The following is an 11,170-nucleotide window of genomic DNA, read 5'->3' on the forward strand; positions in this document are numbered from 1 at the left end:
AATGGTGGCAGGAGCTTGAGGGAACTGGTCTCATTGCATCCAAAATCAGCAAGAAGAAAGCAAGGAACACTTGCTGCTCATCTCCTGTTCCCTTTTCCTTAGTTTGAGACCTCAAACCATGGAATGGTCAAGTGATCTCATGAGCATTTAGTGTGGATCTTACCAACTGTAGTGAATCTACCCCCCAATAATCCTTCACAGACATCCCTAGAGGTTTCCATATCTATCCTAAATCCCATCAAGTTGAATTCTAGGGTACTCTCTGTGGAAACTTGTTTGTTTATCAAAGATACAGTTCCTGGCTTCAGTTTATGGGATGAACCTCGAGGCATAAATGTGGCTGTCATGACTCTAGCAGAATTTCCTATTTAATCAACAGGCACCCATTGTTCCTTCTCTTTGAAGGTCTACACAAATAAAGAATCTTGGATTGAGTGACATAAACATCCCCCAAATAACTTCTGCTTCTGTGGTCTGAAGCAAATGGAATCCATGGCTTTAGCTGGTGGTCCTATTTACCTTGAAAATAATACTAATACTCATTGTCAAGATTATTTTTGAAAGAGATGGAAACTCCAATGCTCCCTTCCTTAACTTACCTAATCACCCCCATTGGGTATTTTTTCTCTATATTAGATACTTCATTTTTTTTGAATGCCTAATGCTGTATTAAATACAGGCTTACAGCACAATGGGAGAACCCCAGGGGGCAGAAGTTGCTACTGATGTTTTACAATCTTGCATTTCAGTTATTAATGCCCAATATGCAAGATATACAGACAGGGAACTTCCCTTAAGCATTCAGGAGGGTGGAACCCCGCAGGGAATTAGCATAGGGAGGATATCAAGGTCAAGGTCAGCAAGCAAGCCAACAGTTACCCGAAACAGGAGCCAGGGCCATAGAGGTCCTGCCTTTTACTAAAAAATGGGCTTCTGATACATCATTCCAAAACAATTGATGAATTCATAGAAATAATGAAAACTGAATGACTGAATGCAGAATTTAAAAAATTGCACCAGATTATAACCAGGATCTAATTTCCTGAATAGAATATTGTGTTTAGTTTATTCTAATTTAATCACATGTATACTTCCAACCTAGCAAATCAACCAATATCAGGAAGAGCTAGTTTTTCAAGGATGATAAACAATTATCAAGCATTATTTCACACTGTGAAGTTCCCTATAGTTTACAACAGGGAAATACTAAAATATTTTCTTTGTTAAATAATGAGTTTTCACTTTTATACATAATACTCATAGAATATATCTCTTACTGCTAATAAATATCAATCTACTCAGAGCAATTATTTTATATATTATACATGTAAAATTAACTTAGAGGTGGTGATCTCACATCTATGAACTACATACAGAAATACTCTGTAAATATTCTTCAAATTTACAGAAAGATCAAAATTGAAAGTTGGAACATCATAGCAAAGAAAGACTGTGAATGGATAAACAACAGTTATCTATACCTGTAACTCACAGTATATTTAAAAAGCAAGATGACCAAATGGGAGCAGAGTCTCTTCTGATAAATAGCCAAATTTTAAGCATTTTTAAGCGAAAACATCGGTTTGGTAATAAATTAAAATAGAAAACACCAACAACTTTCAATCTTAAATTGTGCACTCACCCAAGAAATAGTCTCCAGCCTCAGCAGTGTTTTGTGGAGACACAGCAATATTAGCTCAGCTCTGGGGTATGATCCTATTTGTGTGGAGGAGACAGATCTAGCAGTCTAGGAGCCACAAGATGTGGAGACTCACTCTGTCTAGTCTAGAGAAGAGTGAACCTGGCTGGCCCCTGGAGTGTCCTTATATACTCTCTAAAGACCACGCCTACTTCCTCCCATGTTGCTTTTCCTGATGCTTGCTGTAGGTGAGCTCCTGTGAGTAGCAATATTCTAAATGGATGGAAGATTGAATTAACTCTATGGCCAGTATCCACAAACAAATCTCCACAACAAGGTTTCCTGAGGTCATGCTTAGCTGGGTGTGGTAGCTCACACCTTTAGTCCTTAGAGTCCCAGAGGATGAGCTGCTGAAGCAGGAGGAGTTTTAGTTCAAGGACTGTCTAGGATATACAGTGAGAACTTTTCTAAAAAAAACTTAAATAAATAAAGAGAAATTTTGCTACAATATTTTACTGTTTCTAAATAATTTGAGGTGTGCTTATATTCTTGCTTTTTCTTTTATAATTTCATAGTTAATGATATCAATCTGTGATTTTAGCAAATATCAACATTAAAGAATTCTCAAAAATTCTTTAGATTTTTGTTCAACTCATTTTCATACATACTTCAACTGCGATTTCAAAGAGATTCATCTGTTTCTCTACCCACTCAACTGTCTGTTCTTTTCTTTTTTCTTTTTTTAATAAATACTTGGGGAAGCCAGGCAGTGGTGGCACATACCTCGAATCCTAGCATTCTGGAGGCAGAGGCAGGCAGATCTCTGTGAGTTAGAGGCTAGCCTGATCTACAAAATGAATTCAAATCTGTGCTCCAACAATACACAGAGAAACTAGGTCTGAATAAAAAAAATATTTGATTAACTAAAACCCAAGTGTCTCTGATTTTTCTTATAGGGAATTTTCTTGATTGAATCATTTGAAGTGAGAAGCCCCACCTAACCTCACCAGTTTTGAGGTTTAAGAATCCACCTTAAATCTTAGCTGGTGGCAGCCTATATAAAGGACATGGAAGAAGGAAACTCTCTCATCTTTGCTCTTTGACCTCTTGCTCTCATTCTCACTGCCAAGTTCATCCTATCACTGGTATTAGATGCTATTTTTAGGGAGGATTTCAAAGTATACTGAAGACCAGCTGGTACATCCAGCCTTGTAGACTGAACCACTTCTCTCTCTCTCTCTCTCTCTCTCTCTCTCTCTCTCTCTCTCTCTCGCTGTATGTGTGCTCATATCCATTTAGTTTTGTTCCTGTAGATTCAAGGTGGTTGCTACACTTATCTCTTGGGTTTTAGTTAACTCCACGTTTAGTCAAATTGACAATAAGGAATAGCCATCAGAAGGGCTGACCACTTGGTATTGGATGATCAGTTAGGGAGCTTGTCCCTAATAGAGCCTAATTTTTTGTCTAGGGATGGGACTCTCAAAATTTCCCACATTCATACCAACATATTCATTGTTCTGGTCTTGTTTATGCAAACATTTCTAGGAGAGAGTGTTTCACAGCACACTTCCTGGTATTCTGGCTCTCACTGTCTTTCTGTCCCCTCTTCCACAATATTTCTGGAGCCATTAATGTAGGATATAGAGGTGTATGTTGGGGTTTAGATCCCTATGATCTCTTCATTTTTACATTCTGTCCAGTTGTGGTATCCTATGAGTGTCTGCCTGTATGACTGACCGATTCTTTTCTATGTTCTTGTAAATAAGCATGACTAGGTTTTACTTACTTGATCTGAAATCTAATGTATTGGTTAGTTAAATAATAAACCAGATCAAGGATTAAATTGTTTCAGGGATTGTGAGTTCAAGAAAATGATAGGCATAACTACTAGGTGGACTGGCAGAAAAAAAATGTGCTTAGTATTATTTGTCACGCAAGTTGTCAACACTGAGATGTGTTTAGTATTTAGAGAGCACAAGGAACCATAATGGGTATCTTAACACAGCTTTCAAGGAGTGTGTAAGATGATGATGGGAAAGATGATAATATTACATGTAACTTACCGATTAAATACTGGCTGAGGGAACTGGAGTTGTCAGACTGGTGAAGATTTCCTGTATGTTAAGTTTATTTGAGTCTTCTAGCTATAAATATGGTTCAGATAAGGATTATTCCTAACTGGAGTTAGCAGGAACCCTATTAATGGAGTCATGACCTGTGCTATCATTCATGCTGTGGCTTCTATGTAGCATCTTCCTGGTGTTTGAATTAAAATCATTACAGTAACAGTTGTTACCTGATGGGAGACCAGGAGATGGTGCTTCTTGGTTCCCCTTTATGCAGTTTTCTTTGCCTCTAAAGTCATAGCTAGGTCTTGGAAAGCCTTAACCCAAGTTAAAGCCATTTAGAATCTGCCTTTGAGAATACTAAGGCAAAAGAAGTTGGATGATTTGGTTCATTTCAGGAAACGTGGGATGTGAACTAAACTTTATATAGAGCTCCCTGATCCTTCTCTTTTCGGTGAGCTCAGGATTAGGAAGGGAGGCTATAGAATGAAGGCATCCTGAAGTGGAGATTGATGTGTTTCCTCCTTTGGGAGATCTCTCTTTAGATCTATACTCCATTTTTAACTAGGTTAATTGTTTTCTTGATGTCCAGTTTTTTTTTAATTCTTTATATGTTTTAGATATTAGCCCTTTATTGGTTGTGTAGTAGTTAAACTTCTTTTCCTATTCTGTAGACTGCTATTTTGTCTCAATGATAGTGTCCTATTCCAAACAGAATCTTTTCAGTTCCATGAGATCCTATTTATTAATTGTTGTTCTTAGTGCCTGTGCTATTGGTGCTCTGTTCAGAAAGTCTTTTCCTGTCCCAGTGAGTTCAAGGCTATTCCCCATTTTCTCTTCTATCATATTCAATGTATGTGGCTGAGATCTTTGATCTATTTAAAGTTGATTTCTATACAGGGTGATAAATATTGATGTATTTGTAGTCTTCCACATGAGCCCATCTAGTTTGATCAGTTATATTTCTTAAAGATGATGCCTCCATTTTTGTATATATTTTTGGCATTTTTAAGAACAAAAAATTCAAGTGTGTCCAATGTCTCTAGATATATGACTTTATTTGTAGATCTCCATTTGTTTCCATTGATCAATGTGTCTATTTTTATACCAACATCAAACTTTTTTATTACTATAGCTCTGTAATACAATTTGCAAACAATGATAGTGATTTATCCAACAGTTCTTTCATTGTTCATGATTGTGTTTGCTTTCCTGAGTTTTTTCCCTGTTTTTTGTTCTTGTGTTTGTTTTGTTTGTTTGTTTGTTTTGGTATTTCTACATAAATTTGACAATTGTCCTTTCAAGATCTCTAAAGAATTGTGGGCCTGGAAACACCCTAGATGCCCCTCAACTGAAGAATGGATTAAGAAAATGTGGTACATATACACAATGGCATACTACTCAGCAGAAAAATCAATGACATCATGAAATTTGCAAGCAAATAGATGGAATTAGAAAATGTCATCCTGAGTGAGGTAACCCAGACTCAGAAAGACATGCATGGTGTGTATCCACACATAAGTGGATTCTAGATGTAAAGCAATGGATAATCAGACAACAACCGACAACTCCAGAGAAGCTAGCTAACAAGGAAGAACCAAAGAGGGATGCATGGATCATCATGGGAAAGAGAAGTACATGAGATCTTCATGAGTAAACTGGGGATGATGGGTGGGCAAAGGAGGGTAGGGGATAAGGCATGAGGTCATAAGGGAATGGAACGGTTGAGCTGGAGTAGGGCTTGAGGGGAAAACCAATGGCGGAGATACTATGATACAGGGAGATACCATGGAGATAGAGAGAAACCTTGTGCTTGGGAAGTTGCCAGGAATCCCCAAAGATGACCCCAGCATGGATTACTAGAAATTGTGGAGAAGGTACCTGAACTGAACTGGCTTACCCATGCATCAGACCAGTGAATACCCTAACTGTCATCACAGAGCTTCTCTCCAAAGACTGATGGAAGAAGGTCTAGAGATCCATAGCCAAACACCAGGCAGAGCTCCAGGAGTCCAGTCAAAGAGGGAGAAGAGGGGTTCTACAAGCAAGTGTATCAGGATCATGATGGGGAAACCTGCAGAGATGACCAACCCAAATAAAGACAGGGGGATCTTTCTTGTGTTAGTGACATAAGTCTTTAATGTCAGCACGGGGAAAGCAGAGAAAGGGGTATCTCTTGAGTTCAAGGACACCCTGGTCTATAGCCTGCTCAAGAACAGACAAGGCTACACAAAGAAACCCTGTCTAAAATAATAAATAAAAGCAAGCAAAAACACAAGAAAGAAAGAAGGAAGGGAAGAAAGGAAAGAAGGCAGGAAAGAAGAAAAGAAAGAAAGGAAGAAAGAAAAAAGAGAAAGAAAGAAAAAGAGTTTTTTACATGTGTTGGTGGTGCATAACTTTAATATCAGCACTTGGGATGTGTAGAGGAGAACCAAGACTACACAGACAAACCCTGTCTCCAAACACCAAAATATCCTGTGTCAAGCCCTCTGACAGATGTGGGGTTGGTGAAGATCTTTTCCCATTCTGTAGGCTGTCCTTTTGTCTTGTTGACCATGTCCTTTGCCCTACAAAAGCTTCTCAGTTTCAAGAGGTCCTATTTATTAATGTTCCTCTCAGTGTCTGTGCTACTGGTGTTATATTTAGGAAGTGATATCCAGTGTCAATGCGCTCAAGACTACTTCCAAATTTCCCTTTATGAGAATCAGAATAACTAAATTTATGTTCAGGTCTTTGATCCACTTGGACTTAAGCTTCGTGCACAGTGACAAACATGTATCTATTTGCAATCTTCTACCTATTGACATCCAGTTCTGCCAGCACCATTTGTTGAAGATGCTTTCTTCATTCCATTGTACAGTTTTGGCTTCTTTGTCAAAAATTAGGTGTTCATACATGTGCACGTTAATGTCGGGGTATTCAGTTTGGTTCCATTGGTCCACATGTCAGTTTTTATGCCAGTACCAAGCTGTTTCTATTACTGTAGCTCTATAGTAGAGCTTGAAGCCAGGGATCTAGATGCCTCCAGAGGTTGTTTTATTGTACAGGATTCTTTTGGCTATCCTGGGTGTTTTGTTTTTCCATATGAAATTGAATATTGTTCCTACCAGGTCTGTGAAGAATATTGATGGGGATTGCATTGAATCTGTAGATTGCTTTTGGTAAGATTGCCTTTTTACTATGTTAATCCTATCTACCCATGAGCATGGGAGATCTTTCCATTTTGTGATATCTTCTTCAAATTCTTTTTTTCAGGGACTTAAAGTTCTTGTCATACAGGTCCTTCACTTGCTTAGTTAGAGTTACCCCAAGTTTGTTTGTATTATTTGTGGGTATTGTAAAGGGTGATATTTCTCTAATTTCTTTCTCAGCCTGTTTGTCATTTGTGTATAGGAGGGCCACTGATTTTTTGAGTTAATCTTGTATCCTGCCACTTTACTGAAGGAGTTTATAAGCTGTAAGAGTTCTTGGGTCAAATTTTGGGGTCACTTCTGAATACTATCATGTCACCAGCAAATACTGAAAGTTTGACTTCTTCCTTTCCAATTTATATCCCCTTGATCTCCTATTGTTGTCTTATTGCTCTAGCTAGAACTTCAAGTACTATTTTGAGTAAATATGGGGAGATTGTACAGCCTTGCCTTGTTCCTGATTTTAGTGGATTTTTTTTTTAGTTTCTCTCCATTTACTTTGATATTGGCTGTTGCCTATCTTTGAATTTGAGGTGTGTTTCTTTTATGCAGCAGATAGATGGGTCCTGCTTTCATATCCATTCTGTAAGCCTGTGCCTTATTATATGTGAATTAAGTCCATTGATATTAAGTGGCATTTATGAGCAGTGATTGTTAGTGCCTGTTATCTTTTGGTGGTAGTGTGTGTGTATTTCTCTTCTTTGGGATATACTGGCTGTGGAGATATCTATTGCCTATATTTTTGTGGGTGTATCTGACTTGTTATGTTGGAATTTTTTTTCTAGTACTTTCTGTTGGGCTGGATTTGTGGGTAGGTATTGTTTAAGTCTTGTTTTGTCTTGGAATTTCTTGTTCACTCTGTCTATGGTGATTTAAAGTTTTGCTGGGTATATTAGTCTAGGCTGACATCCGCGTTCTCTTAGTGTCTGCTTTACATCTTTCCAGGTCCTTCTGGCTTTCAAAATCTCCATTGAGCAATCACGTGTTATTCTGATGGGTCTGCCTTTATAAGTCACTTGGCCTTTTTTCTTTGCTGCTTTTAATATTCTTTCTTTAGTGTGTAGGTTTAGTTGTTTAATTATTACATGGTGAGGGGACTTTATTGAGGGTCTAGTCAGTTTGGTGTTCTATAGGCTTCTTGTATCTTCATAGATATTTTTCTTTTCATTTCTTTTCTTTCTTTTTTTGTTTGTATTGTTTTCTTTTCTTTTTTTTTTGGTTTTTTAAGACAGGATTTCTCTATGTAGCTTTGTGCCTTTCCTGGAACTCACTCTTTAGCACAGGTTGGTCTTGAACTCACAGAGATCTACCTGGCCATGCCTCCCAAGTGCTGGGATTGAAGGCCCTGGCTGATATTTTTTTCTTTAAGTTGGGAAAGGTTTCTTCTCTGATCTTGTTGAATATATTTTCTGTGCCTTTGAGTTGGTATTCTTCTCCTTCTTCTATCCCTATTATTCTTAGGTTTGGCCTTTTCATTGTATCCCTGATTTCTTGGATGATTTGTGTTATGTCAATTTTGGTTTTGGTATTTTATTTGACTGACGAATCTATTTCCTCCATAGTATCCTCCACACCAGAGATTCTCTCTTCCATCTCTCGAATTCTGTTGGTTATGCTTGCATCGGTATTTCCTGTTCATTTACTCAGATCTTCTATTTCCATCATTCCCTCTGTTTGTGTTTTCTTCATTGTTTCTATTTCCCTTTTCAGGTCTTGAACTGTTTCCCTCACATGTTTAATTGCTTTTTTATTGTTGTTTTGGCTATCTTGAAGGGATATATTGATTTCTTCCAATTTTTTGTTTGTCTTTTCCTCAACTTTATTTTTCATTTTTTCTTGAATGGCCTCTAACATCATCATGATGATGTTAATGATGATGATAATGATATCAATCTGTGATTTTATCAAATATCAACATTAAAAATGTCTCATTAGTCCTTCAAGTATTTTGCACAAATTATTTTTATCAGATTTACCTCTACTGCAACTCGTTCCAAATACATCCCCTTTCCCTACCCACTCAACTTTCTGTTCTTTATAAAACAAAATAATGATATTCCCTGAGTTTTGGAGAGGGTATATATACATTTGATATTTTCTTTCATTTAAGGCTGAGCACAGGGTCACCATTTCAGAGCAACAGACACTTATTCTCAGCAGCTTTACTGGTTATAAGTTTACATCAAAACTACCTCCAGCTGAAAAGAAAAGTTTCCCTTAAGATGAAGAGGACAGCAACAATAACCCACAGGTGTAAACACAAATGTTTAGAAGGCAACTAGACAGGCACATCCCATTATCTTTTTTAGACAAATGTCTAGTTCAGCATCCATCCCATCCCCGAATTCAAGCACATATGACATCCCAGCAAAAGATCTTTTAGATTTCAGCTTCCCGAATTCAAACACATATGACATCCCAGCAAAAGATCTCTTAGATTTCAGCTTCAAGACAAGCTGAGGTGACCTCTCATGATAGCCTTTTTATTTCTTCAGAACTCACTCTTGTCTCTCTGTCTCTGAGTCTCTATATCTCTTTATCTCTCTCTGTCTGTCTCTGTCTCTGTCTCTGTCTCTCTCTGTAGCTGCCTGGCCTGGAACTCATTATGCAGACCAGGCTGGCCTTGAACTCACAGATCTCCTGCATCTAGCCTCCTGACTGTTGGGATTGAAGGTAAAAAGCACCATGCACAGTTTCTGTGAATAGTCCTTTTAATACCCTCAACTATCCTACCCCATAAAAAGCACCCTTGCCCTTCCTCTGCTCTGCTATCCCTTTTGTCCATACCTTGTTACCTCACAGTATAACACATGACTGCTCTCATTTGATTTAATGACTGTCTCTTGACACCAAAGGAGTGTTAGTTATCTAAGAGGGAGAACTTCTCTTTTTTTTTGACATTGATGGATCCCAACTGTTTAGAACAGCAATTACATACAGTAGGGGATTAATAACTACTGAGTGTTTCAGGCCTGAATGACCACTGGGAGGGCCCTGTAGATGTTGGTGATTTGTTGGTTGCTGGTTGATTCCACTAAGTATTGGGCACTGAATGTATACACAGGCTCTCCTGGGGTCACCACATGACCCAACTATGGCTATGGCCTTGAAGAAGCCCTCTGCTGGAGGCCCCAATGGGTACTCTAGATTGTGGCTGACTTTTTGACTGGCTCTTTTGCTATCCAATTCCCCCCCCCCCAGGCTCCATGTAATACCATGAATGGCTCCCAGGTTCTAATCCCTGGAACCTATGACTGTCTTCTTCATGCTAAACGGGATTTGTAGATAGGATTCAATGAAAGGTTTTGAGATGAAATTTTATCCGTGATTATCAGGGTGTCGAACTTTGGATATTAAATATCCATACAAACACACATGTATGCAGATGGAGGTGCTCTTTATACATGACTTGGCAGCTTTAGGAGGTGGGACCTAGCTGGAGGAGTAGGGCACTGGAGATGGAGGAAGCTTGAGGTTTAGAGATGAGCTCTGTTTCCTGCCCCCTCTCTCCTACCTGGTCCATGGAGACTCTAGTAAACTGTCCCACACTGCTGGAAACCAAGCTTCAAGCCATTCCCGCCTTCCATCACACCCCAGCCCCTTATATTGAATGGTTTCATCTCAAATTGTTAACAAGAATAAACCTGTCTTCCCTTAAAAAAATGATTCCATATGTATCACTTTATTTCAGTTCCAACAATGTACAGTGACATTAGCGTTCAAAGAATCCTTGGTCCCAGCCTGTCTAGAGTTCAAGTTAACCCCCTAAAGAGCTGGAACTACTGTGGATGTGAAGCAATTCAAAACCTGCAACATTTTTCTTATCAGAGACTGGATTTCTCTGTGTAGCCCGGCTCTCCTAGAAGTAACTCTATGTAACAGTCTAGACTGGACCTAACAGAGATCCACCTGCCTCTGCCTCCCAAGTTCTGGGATTAAAGACTTACTCTGAAAGACCCCCGGAGGAGATCTTCCCTCAGGAGAGACCTTAAGTCCAAGGAACACACCAAAACCACGGATCAGATGCAAACAGCAAGAGGGTTTATTCAGATACACAGGTACCCGGGGCGACAAAGTCTCTCGGAGGACTTGCGCGCCCTCCTTGGGTAAAGGGGACGTTTTATAGGATCCCAGGGGCAGAGGCACGGTTACAGAAGCGAGAAGCATAGTTACAGGGTTCCCATTGGTTGATTCAAAGAAGGCCAGGGTGAACTTAGGGACATATTTTTAATTTTCGGAAATTTGATGTGTGTGGCTGACTTGGCCTTGGGGGT

This window comes from Peromyscus eremicus, chromosome 7, assembly GCF_949786415.1.
Source record: "Peromyscus eremicus chromosome 7, PerEre_H2_v1, whole genome shotgun sequence".
Taxonomy (NCBI): domain Eukaryota; kingdom Metazoa; phylum Chordata; class Mammalia; order Rodentia; family Cricetidae; genus Peromyscus; species Peromyscus eremicus.